The sequence below is a fragment of the Ursus maritimus genome, unplaced genomic scaffold, assembly GCF_017311325.1.
Source record: "Ursus maritimus isolate PB19 unplaced genomic scaffold, ASM1731132v1 scaffold_19, whole genome shotgun sequence".
Lineage (NCBI taxonomy): Eukaryota > Metazoa > Chordata > Mammalia > Carnivora > Ursidae > Ursus > Ursus maritimus.
This window is the reverse complement of record NW_024424341.1, coordinates 24,490,703-24,503,093: the sequence shown is the minus strand read 5'-3', so window position 1 is coordinate 24,503,093 and position 12,391 is coordinate 24,490,703. Positions and strand designations below refer to the sequence as shown.

The following is a 12,391-nucleotide window of genomic DNA, read 5'->3' as shown; positions in this document are numbered from 1 at the left end:
CGTCTGCCTTCGGCTCAGGGCGTGATCCCGGCGTTGTGGGATCGAGCCCCACATCGGGCTCCTCTGCTGTGAGCCTGTTTCTTCCTCTCCCACTCCCCCTGCTTGTGTTCCCTCTCTCACTGGCTGTCTCTATCTCTGTCAAATAAATAAATAAAATCTTTAAAAAAAAAAATCTGCTTTTTGTTTCTTTTCCTGCTTCTATTCTCGCTAGTGCCTATACCCCCACCCCACTCTACACAGGCCTCAGAATATCCTCCTTGTAAGTGACAAGGAGTTAATGATTTCTCTAGAATTGAGAACATCTAAGGAAGGGCCGGATGAGAAGGACCCCACAAAGCCACCACATGCATATTCCAGACCAGGGGAGCTACATATTTTGATGCCAAGAGCCTCTGGCTCCAAGGAATAACACCTGGGCCCTCGTCTTTGTTCTAACAGATTCCTGGATGCTGTGAGCACGTGTGCACCGGACCACAATCCTCGCTAAAAACCCCCAGACCCTGAACAAAGAGGAGACTAACGCTCCTTTCCTTTCCGAGTCTCCCAGACACACCATCTGTAACTGTTCTCTAACTTCAATACGCTTGCATTTGATTTCTCTCCTGCATGAAGCCAAGGACCCTCTTGTCTAGTCCTGCGGGACCCCCTCTGGGTCCCCAGATCAAGCTTGCCGGGATCAATTCTATACTGCTATCCTCTTTAATACAAGATACAGTTAATAGCAGTGTTAGTGACATTTCCAAAACACCCCCCAGAAAAGAGCACCACTGTAACACAAAATCAGGGAGCAAAGGCAAAACTGGGACATCTGGAAGAATAGCCCCCAAATTTACTAGTTTTTTTCACCCCAGTACACGTGGACAGGGAGATAGCTATAGCAGAAATGATTGCCATGTCTAGCTCACTGTGTTTGTGTGTTCATGTGTTTGGAGGTAAATTCTCCTAAATGTAACCTTTCTGCATTATTAAGACAACGATGAGACTGTAATTCCGGGACCCATGATGACCCGGAGGTGTGGTGTACGTTTACTCCACTGTAGTCATGAGCTGTTCACATGTCTGCAAACTTGGAACTGGGTGGAGTTTATCTTTCCGCACCCTTCACGAGGCTCATTGCCAGGTTTCTGAATGATGTTTAATAAATGCTTGTAGACGTGAATGCATGATTCAGACCAGTGTGGAGAGAATAATCAAGAGACAGGGAATGCTTTTCCCTAACTTTTCTTATAGTTTGCTCTTGGAAACTTGCAGATGAGTTCCCTACCCCTGAAGGTGTTGGTGCCAGAGCTCAAGGGTTACTAGTGGGATGTGGGACAAAAAGGATGAAGCATTGAAAATGGGGTCCCTTCTGGGGCGTCTGGGTGGCTCAGTCCTTAAGCGTCTGCCTTCGGCTCAGGGCGTAATCCCAGCGTTCTGGGATCGAGCCCCACATCAGGCTTCTCTGCTAGGAGCCTGCTTCTTCCTCTCCCACTCCCCCTGCTTGTGTTCCCTCTCTCGCTGGCTGTCTCTCTGTCAAATAAATAAATAAAATCTTAAAAAAAGAAAAAAAGAAAGAAAAGAAAAGAAAATGGGGTCCCTTCTATACCTTAAACTCTGTGATCTGACATCAGAACTCAATTTGTTCTATCAGGTATCTCTTCACAACACATGCATGCCAATTCAAGAGACATTTCAGTGTACCCAGGGCTGTCTAAGCACAATAGAGAATGGCCTATTTGACACAATATATAACATGACAAAGTTCCAGCAGAACACACAGGAACACAAAAGTCCCACATAACAGTGTGTGTTCTGTACCATCGTGATCGGGGCAGGAGTATAAGAGGGAAGGAGGTTTACAGTAGAAGAATCATTAATCCCCTAATACCAAAGACCTGTTCCCTCCAGGGACACTTGACTGGTAGCCACGGGAACCACTGAGGACAACAGATGCCCAGGTCCCCAGACAGGCCCATGGGGCTCTGAGCGACGGCACCAAGTCCATCATCCACAGCGAGGGGGCTTTAGGGACTTCTTACGCCAGAAAGGCACCCTTGCGGAGGCAGTGCCTTAGCAGGTGACTAATGAGGCTGCTTGTGTTCTTTCATCAGGAGGAGGATGGGGGACTCCTGAGGTTTCTCCTGCCTCTGCTTTTAATTTCTAGCTAATGAAGACCATCAACAAAGCTTTCTACAGCTCCAGGGTGCTGGCTGCTCCCTGATGATGTGGGAGAGACCTTGAGGACACGGTTTTCAGTCAACACACAATGCTGGTACATACATACTCCAGGGACAGGACTGCTCCAAGAACACCCTGGGAATTGTACAATTTTAAACTGACAGCAAATTAAAGCTGGAGGGACCTTTAAGGCAATGCAGCTGAAAACTATTTTGTTACAGATGCAACCAGAGCTCAAAGAGAAGACCATTTGCAGCTGATCTGGAGCTAGGCTCAAGAATTCTGATTCTAATTCTGATAGCAAGTGGGGGCTGGAAGCTGTCTCTGGGGTCTTAGGGACTGAGTTCAACTACACCACTAACTAGCTGTAGAGACATGGACAAGCCATATTACCATTTAGTTCATCAGTTTCTCTATCTCTAAAATGGGGGTTTTATTCCCTACCTCACATCATACATGAAAATTACTGCAAAGTAGATCACAGACCTAAATATAAAAGCTAAAAACTATAAAACTCACAGATAAAAAAAAATAGGTATAAATCTTGGGTTAAGCAATGATTTCTTAGATAGGACACCAAAGCCAAAGTGATAAAAGGATCCTAAGATAGACTCATCAAAATTAAAAACTTACATGATTTAAAAGACAACACTGAGAAAATAAAAAGATAACCCAAAAAATGGGAGAAAATATTTGCAAATCAAGTATCTGATAAGGAACTTGTATAAGGAGGCACCTGGCTGGCTCAGGGAGTAGAATGTGTGACACCGGAACTCAGGGTTGTGAGTTCAAGTCCCATGTTGGGTGTAGAGCTTTCAGCAGGAGAGGAGAGGAGAGGGGAGGGGAGGGGAGGAAACAAACTTGTATAAAGAACCCTTACAATTCAATAATAATAAAGACAACCTAATTTTAAAATGTGCAAAGAAAATGAATAAACATTTCTCCGAAGAAAATTTATAAATGTCCAAGAATTACATGAAAAGTTGTTCAATATCACTAGTCATTAGGAAAATGCAACTCAAACCACAATGAGATACCACTTCACACACACACTAGGACTGCTATAATCAAAGAGACAGACAACAGCAAGTGTGGGTGAGGAGAAATTCTAACACTCATACTTTGCTGGCAAGAATGTAAAATAGTGCAGCTGCCTTGGAGAACAGTTTGGCAGTTTCTCAGATGTTAAACATAATGTGACCAGCAATTCTCTTCCTGGACACCTAACCAAGAGAAATGAAAACACATGTCCATGTGAAAACTTAGACACAAGTGTTCATAGTAGCATTATTCATAATAGCCAAAGGTGGTAACAACCCAAATATCCATCAACTGGTGAGTGGATAAACAAAATATGGTTCATCCATACAATAAAATATTATTCAGTCATAAAAAGGAACGAAGTACTGGTATCTACTACGATGTGGATGAACCTTGAAAACACTATGGTTTTTTTTGTTTTTTTTTTGAACATTTTATTTATTTATTGGACAGAGAGAGACACAGCGAGAGAGGGAACACTAGCAGGAGGAGTGGGAGAGGGAGAAGCAGGCTTCCCGCTGAGCAGGGAGCCCAATGCGGGGCTCGATCCCAGGACCCTGGGATCATGACCTGAGCCGAAGGCAGACGCTTAATGACTGAGCCACCCAGGAGCCCTTTGAAAACACTATGTTAAGTGAAAGAAGGTAGTTAGAAAAGACCATACAATGTATACCATTTATATGAGATGTCTGGGATGGGCAAATCCATAGAAACAGAAAGTAGATTAGTAGTTGCCTATGACCAAAGGGTGGGGGACAGGCAGAAGAAATGGAGAGTGATTGCTAATGGGTACAAGGTTTCTTTCTGGAATAATGAAAATGTTCTAAGATCATATTACTGTGACCATTGCAAAACTCCATACATATATTAAAAGTCATTATACTCTCCCCTTTAAATGGGTGAGTTTCAAGTCTTATATATCTCTAATCCATTTTAAAAATTAGAATTATAATACCACTTTCCTAAAAATGCTGTGTGGAGGATTACCATGAATTAATACATGTAAGTGTATTCGGAGCAGGTCTCGGGCACTGAAGACTTGGTAAGTCTTCAGTAAATTAGTGATCATTACTGCCTATTCTGTGGGGGAAAAGGAGTACTGTAGACTTTTCTTACATGAAGGGATAATAAAGTTAGAAGAATTGTCCGTTGCTAAGTATAGCATGACATATTCCAATCATCTAGAAAAGCACAAATTAATACAACATGGTTTCTGTAGTAGTACCTTAGTTCGGGTAAAAGAATAGAATGAGGTCATATTGGGGCTATCCTTGTAAACTTCATGTGGACAAAATGTCACAACACTAGGAATAAAAACATTTTAGGTACTTATAGAGAAAAAAGCAGTTCCCGTCCAAATACTCAGGAAGTAGATGAAATCAGATTCTCCACAACCATAAAATCCTATACACAACCCAACAGTCATATATACAATGTATCAAAAAACTTACCTTCCATTTATCCTTTGTTAGCAAACTATTAGAAAATGTACTCCGGGGGTGGGCGGTGAGGAGAGTAAACCAAAGAGGAATACATGGACTGCAGCACAAGAGGGAGGAGGAAAAGAATCCTAGAAAGATAGCCATGCAGCAAACCTCAGCGAGTGATCAGCCCAGACTGAAACAGAGGACTTCCAGAACTTGTCCCAGAAGAACAGAAGTGGTAAACCTGATAACTTTGACCAAGTGAAAATTAGCATTCATGGTGTGATTATCTTTGTTTTACAATTTTTTAAAGATTTTATTTTTTTAAAGATTTTATTTACTTATTTATTTATTTTAGAGAGCTAGCCTGAGCGGGGGGTAGGGGCAGAGGGAGAGAGGAAGCAGAGTCCCCACTGAGCGGAGAGCCAGACACAGAGCTGAATCCCATGACCCTGAGATCACGACCTGAGCCAAAATCAAGAGTCAGATGCTTAACCCACTGAGCCACCCAGGCACTCCAAGATTTTATTTTTAAGTAATCTCTATACTCAATGTGGGGCTCAAACTCACAGCCTCAAGGTCAAAAGTTGCCCTCTCCACCAACTGAGGCAGCCAGGCACCCCTGTTTTTCACAATTTCAATGGGAGGTTTAGGAACAAGTAGAGTGCTTGTGCTGTAGAAAACTAATGAGGAAAAAGAGGCAATTATTAACTCTAGGAAAACAAGAAGTTGAAGAAAGAAAATGATCATAATTCACTCTTTGTCTCATTGTCATAATAGCATAAACCCTAAATACTGATTTAGCCAAAAATTTTTATATTGTCATACAGGGAGAAGAGAAGAAGGAGAGATGGTGAGCAGTAACTAAGTACTAGTGCTTGTCTTTCATAATATAAGCCAACAGATAAGGTCTTAAAATAATTAACCATAAAACAACACACTACTAAGAAATATGGCATACCATAAAGTATCATTAAAAATAGATTGGGGGGGTGCCTGGGTGGCTCAGTTGGTTAAGTGGCTGCCTTCAGCTCAGGTCATGATCCCAGAGTCCCAGGATGGAGCCCCGCATCCGACTCCCTACGCAGTAGAGAGTCTGCTTCTCTCTGCCTCTGCCTCTCCTCCCTGCTCATGCTCTCTCTCTCAAATAAATAAATAAAATCTTAAAAAAAAAAAAAAAAAGTTTGGGGAACGCCTGGGTGGGTCAGTCGGTTAAACGTCTGCCTTTGGCTCAGGTCATGATCCCAGGGTCCTGGGATAGAGTCCCACATCAGGCTCTTTGCTTATCAGGGAGTCTGCTTCTTCCTCTGCCCCTCCCCCAACTTGTGCGCTCACACTCTAATAAATAAATAAATAAATAAATAAATAAATAAATAATAAGGTAAAATATGGAAACATTAATTACGGAATACAAGTTTATCCACTTTTGGCTTCCTTTTACAGATGACCCAAAGATATTTAGGTCTATTAGTAGATACATTTTGTGCCACATTGAAAACTTAACTGTGAGGGAGAATATACTTCTAGAAATTGTAAAATGTACTCATAAATCTACCAGTCCACAGAATGCTAGTGTAACCGACAGTCCGTAGTTGCTTCCTTCTTAGTTTTCCTTAGGAATAAAGGATTCTAATTGACTTATATAATTAAAAACTTTTACTACAGCTATTATAGCAAATAATATGGTGATTCCTCAGAAAATTAAAAATTGAACCACCGTATGATCCAGCAATCCCACTTGTAGGTTTGTATCTGAAGGAATTGAAATCACTATCTCAAAGGGATCTCTGCATACCCATGTTCATTGCAGCATTATTCACAATAGCCAAGATATGGAAACGATGTGTTTGTCAACAGATGAATGGATAAAGAAGACATATACATATACAACAGAGTATTATTCGGACATGAGTAAGGAGATCCTGCCATTTTTGACAAGATGAATGGATCCTGAAGGCATTATGCTCGGGAAAGTAAATCCAGGAGAGAATGACAAATACTATATGGCATCATTTATGTGTGGAATCTAAAACAAACTGAACTTGTAAAAATCAGAGTAGAATGGTGATTAGCAGGGGCTGGGGCTGGGGATTTGGGGAGATATTGTTGAAGGGTACAAAATTTTAACTACAAGATAAATAAGTTCTGGAGATCTAAGGACAACATGGTGACCACAGTCAACAATATTGTATTACAAACTTCAAAGTTACTAAGATACTAAATCTTAACTGTTCTCAACACAAAAAGAAAGAGATAAATATGTGACTTGAGAAAGGGGTTAGCTAACGCTGCTGTAGCAATCATCTCACAGTACAGAAATGTATCAGGGGCGCCTGGGTGGCTTGGGGCACCTGGGTGGCTCAGTCGTTAAGCGTCTGCCTTCGGCTCAGGGCGTGATCCCGGAGACCTGGGATCGAACCCCGCATCAGGCTCCTCCACTGGGAGCCTGCCTCTTCCTCTCCCACTCCCCCTGCTTGTGTTCCCTTTCTCACTGGCTGTCTCTCTGTCAAATAGATAAATAAAATCTTAAAAAAAAGGGGCGCCTGGGTGGCGCAGTCGCTAAGCGTCTGCCTTCAGCTCAGGGCGTGATCCCGGGGTTCTGGGATCGAGCCCCACATCAGGCTCTTCCGCTAGGAGCCTGCTTCTTCCTCTCCCACTCCCCCTGATTGTGTTCCCTCTCTCTCTGGCTGTTTCTCTCTGTCAAATAAATAAATTAAAATTTAAAAAAATAATAAAATAAAATAAAATAAAATCTTAAAAAAAAAAAAAGAAATGTATCAAACCAACACACTGTACACGGTAAACTGACACAATGTTATGTCAATCATATCTCAATTTAAAAAAAAAAAACAACTTGGGCACCTGGATGGCCCAGTCCCTAGAGCAGGTGACTCTTGATCTTGGGGTCATGAGTTCAAGCCCCATGTTCGGTGCAGAGCTAGTTAAAAAAAAAGAAGAAGTAATAAGGGTGAAAGGAAACAACTGTGTATGAAAACTAGGTAGGGAAATCAAATGACTGGTTGTTCCAAAATGAGAAAAAGGGAAGAAAACAGAGGACAAAATCTGAATGGATATAAAAAACGTAGAGGATTTGTGAAAAAGGCATGTTGGAAAAGGAAGTCTATGGTCTGGCTAGCTAAGACTGGAAGGGATTTAACTTTTTATTTTTAATGAGATATACTTATTTATTTATAGATTTTATTTATTTGACAGAGAAAGAGAGAGAGGGAGAACACCTGAGCAGGGGGAGGGGCAGAGGGAGAAGCAGACCCGTCCAATCAGGGAGCCCAACGTGGGGCTGAATCCCAGGACCCTGGGATCATGACCTGAGGTGAAGCAAACACAACCAACTGAGCCACTTAGGCACCCTCTTTAATGAGTTTTAATATGAAATGTACACTGGTACAAAATTAGATTTGGTTTGCTCTCTCTTAAAAGGACAGTTTTTCTTAGATTTCTAGTCTGCTTTTTATAAGTGATTGTAAAAGTTACCTTACCTTTTAGGTAATTTGCCTGGACAGCAAAGATTTTGGGTCTTACCAAAATAATTTATACTGTCTTTATCAGGTCTTTGATTACTTAAGAAAACCTAGTCTTCTCAGAGCTAAGCTTTTTTCTCCACAATATGTAAACTTCTGTACTTGCCTTTAACATCTATTGTCACTTTGGTTAAGTAGATAATTCCATATTATTTCATTTTATGTATGTATGTATGTATGTATGTACTAGAGAGTAAATGCAATCCAGGGGAGAAGGAGAAAAAGAATCTCAAGCAGGCTCCATGCTCATCACCAAGCCTGACACAGGGCTCGATCCTAGGACCCTGAGATCATGACCTGAACTGAAATCAAGAGTCGAATGCTTAACCAACTGAACCACCCACACGCCCCTGATCTGCATCCTATTTAAGCAAATGTTCAAATCGTTTGACATTTTCTTCAAATCAAATTCTCAATAGTATCTTTTGACCTTAAACTAACCTTGAGGTTTACCAGAGTTTCCCTGGAAAATCTGAAGGACTTATCTCTCACCTAGGAAGATGTTAAAATAATTAGGTTGCTTTGGTATGCTACATTACATGGCAAGCATTATCAAATAAGAAGTGAGGCTAATTCTTCTTAGGTGATATTTGTATGGAGGCCTATTAATACAGGAGTTATAGAAATTGTAGGAAACTCCTAGAAATCTGATATGTCCTAGAACAATGTTATCAGTCATAATTCTAGTTATGATCTTAAAATATTTTGTATCACAGAAATAACCAAATGTCCTTGTCACTTCTATTATAAGGAACTCTCATCAGATGTTTAACCATGCACATTGTGAAGTCTTTTGTCATTTACAGACAGTTCCTGTTTTACTCTGATGCTTTTGCAAAATGAAGATTCACGGAAAGGACCCTACCAAGTACTCTTGACCACGGACCCTGCCGCCTAATTACAGTGTCAAACCTGGGGTACACATCTCACAGCTGAAGAAGGTGTCACCTGATATCTAGCCCTGTGCAAATGCCATAGACCTCAAAAAAAAAAAAAAATCAAATCGAGGAGGAAGAGAAGTAACTGATGTTGCTCTGACATTGTTTCCATTCCTCCTTCCCTCTCTGACCATCCTTTTCCTAATTCTTACACCATGAAGGTCTGGATGAATCTTTTGTTCACCTTTTGCCTTGCTCTGGCCTGGAAACATAATGCCATTGTTCACCTCGCTTAGGCCATTGCAAGGTGTGGCGGGCGGCAGTGGTGGTAATGCAACCTCCAAGTAACTGTTAGATTTGCCGCCATGCTAGTGATCTGGTAGTTCTGCCTGTCCCAAACTTCTCCCTGATTCCCAAAGCCTCCATTTCTATGAAACAAACTCAGCCACTTTCCATCATGGTAGGCTCCCTAACCCCGGGGGTCCCTTTCCCCAACTCTGGCTAACAACCCTAAGCCAGGGGAAACTTGTGTTCAAAGAAAGGGATGCAAGGCAAGAGTAACCAGAATAAACTGCCTGTGTAGTCTGCAGACCCTTGCATTTGACTGTCACCTTTCCTGTCCCTAGTCACAGATGCAAATGGGAATTACCAAGAGTTATTCATGATTCAGAATTCGTTTCCTGTAGCAGATCTCTACTGTCCTGGTGAAGGGTAAGTGCCAATGAGGCTATGATCAGGAACTTCTCCTTAACCCCTGAACATATCACAGCATCTGCAGCTAAAGCACTAGTTGCCCAACAAAAATCCCTCATCTCTTTGCCCAATGTTGTTCCTGGTAAGAGGAGAGCCCTTGAGGACCTTTTAAGCTGAGCAAGAGGTTTTTGCTCAGTGGCCAACACCACTTGCTGCACTTGCAGTGATACTTCTGACAAAGTTGAGACTTGGCTGCATAAGATCACTGAATAAGCCAGTTGGCTTTAAAAACTAACTCCTTCCATGGGGTCTTTCTTTGACCTATTTGATTCTGATTGGTTTGTGTCTTGGACACCATGGCTCATAAGTGTACTCCAGACACAGGGCATTATCTTGCTTATAATAACCACAACCGCCTCAGTGTGCTGAATTCCCTCGAGTTTTAAATGCATATTTTCGCCATCCACCACCGAGCAAATGATCTCCCTAAGATTAAAACATCAGAAAAGAATCCAAGAAAATGACTGATTTAAAGAACGTGAACACAGAGTTAACAAAAACTTCCATAGAATAGTTAGGAGTAGGACTAAAGCCTTGCATTATTTTTTTTTTAAGATTTCATTTATTTATTTGACAGAGGCAGCGAGAAAGGGAACACAAGCAGGGGGAGTGGGAGAGGGAGAAGGAGACTTCCCCACTGAGCAGGGAGCCCGATGCAGGACTCTATCCCAGAACGCTGGGATCATGGCCTGAGCTGAAGGCAGACACTTAACCGACTGAGGCACCCCCAAACCTTGCAACTTTTTTTTTTTATCACATCTCTTAGGCTGAGAGTCTGATTGAAGAGGCAATTGTTAAAAGCAAGACAACAGACCCCAAATGGAGTCACTTAGGCTTATCCCCATGTCACCGAATAGACTTACAGTTTCCGTTTCAGCTCACCCCGAATTGGAATCTCAAATAAATCAGTCAGGAATAGCCTGATTAGCACTAGTTGGGTAATCTACCCCACCACCCCTAAAGGAAAGTAACCTCAAAAAAACAAAACAAAACAACAAAAAAAAAACCCAAAACCAAAAACACAAAACAAACCCAAACCACTTTTCACAGAGTGTAAATTTCTTGTTCCCATTCCTTTCTACCTATAGAAGTCTTTGATTTTGTACAGCTCCTCAGACCCCCATTCTACCTGCTAGACTGGGTGCTGCCTGATTCATGAATCATTGAATAAAGCCAGTAAGATCTTTCAAATGTACTCAGTTGAATTTTATTTTTTAACAAAATAAAGAATGAATCAGTATTAAGTGAATTCTCATTTTTCTCTAGGCTCAACATGGCTTGGCACTGTTACTAATCTTTAACATTTTATATTTTGTCTATCATGACCTTCTTTTCTGCAAATTGATTTTCAAAAGCATTGTGTTAAAGAGTTATTTATCAGGGTGCCTTGGCTGTCCCAGTCAGTGGAGCAACTCTCGGTCTTGGGGTCATGAGTTAGAGCCCCACATTGGGTACACAGATTACTTAAAAAATAAAATTAAAAAAATAAAAATAAAAAAATAAAATTAAATTAAAAAATAAAATTAAAAAAAAATAAAAAAATTAAAAAAAATTAAAAAAATTACTTAAAAAATTAAAAAAAATAAAATTAAAAATTAGTTATTTATCTTGATTACTGAGTTTTTTTTTTCAGCACACCCTTAAATTTTGCAAACCTTACCCAAAGGGTGTACCTCCCATCTCCCTTCCCTCTGAATTTTCTTAGTTTTCATTTCTATTTTTCTGATGGTTACACTTTAAAGTTCTATTTTTTTCCCTTCCCCTTTGATAGCACAGGCGAACCTCAAGAGATATTGCAGGTTTGCTTGCAGACAACCTCAATAAAGCAAGCCACATGAATTACCAAAATGTGACACAGACACAAAATGAGCAAAAGCTGTTGGAAAATGGGTGCCGGGCAGGTTTGTTCAATGCGAGGTTGTCCCAAACTTTCAATTTCTATATTTAAAAAAAAATGCAGTATCTGCAAAGCCGACTAAAACAAGCACAATAAAACCTGTAGGATGAAGACTTTACTATAACTTTCACTTGGTGGAGATTTAGAACTTTTCTCTCTGCTCTGTGCAGTTGCCCCAAGTAGGGCTGTGTGTAAAGCAACTCGACGTTCATTTGTCTTGGTTATTCTTAAATGCTTTCCTGTTACTGCTATCTCCCCCACCAGCACTGGACTAGCTCCTGGGGAACAAAACCAATTAGATTCCCGCTTCGGAGCAGCAGGGGTTTGCACCAAGGGCAGTGCATCCTACGGGACCCCCAAGAGCCGAATCTGAACTTTGCCAAGGAGGAAACGAATTCCTTTTCCCTGGAGTAAGTATCCCTGGCTACCTCAGCCCTCAAAATCGAAGTCCAGAGTCACAGTGACTCAGCGAATCTGAGGCTTAAGGACCACAACCATGTACACTCCTCCGCGCCGGCCCCATTCCGTGCGGAGGCGCTTTCCCAAGGCTGGGAGAGGCACCCGGGGCGGGGCGCGCCGGGGACTCCACCGGAAACTTACCCCCAGTGTCCCCAGGTGGTTTCTGGACAGAGTCCTGAGGGGCATGCCTCCTGCCTGCACCCAGACACTTTAGCTGCGTCCTCCTGCCCGTCCCCCCCCCCC

General features: G+C 41.7%; 1 protein-coding gene across 1 annotated transcript in view; it reads left to right on the top strand.

Annotated features, from left to right (window-relative positions):
* Positions 1–12,080: 12,080 nt before the first annotated feature.
* The window catches only part of NQO1 (NAD(P)H quinone dehydrogenase 1), a 12,345-nt gene continuing 12,034 nt past the window's right edge, over positions 12,081–12,391 (top strand). Inside the window, exon 1 of the mRNA XM_040633528.1 lies at positions 12,081–12,099. The gene's annotated coding sequence lies outside the window, so the exon portion shown is untranslated. The remainder of the gene's footprint in view (positions 12,100–12,391) is intronic.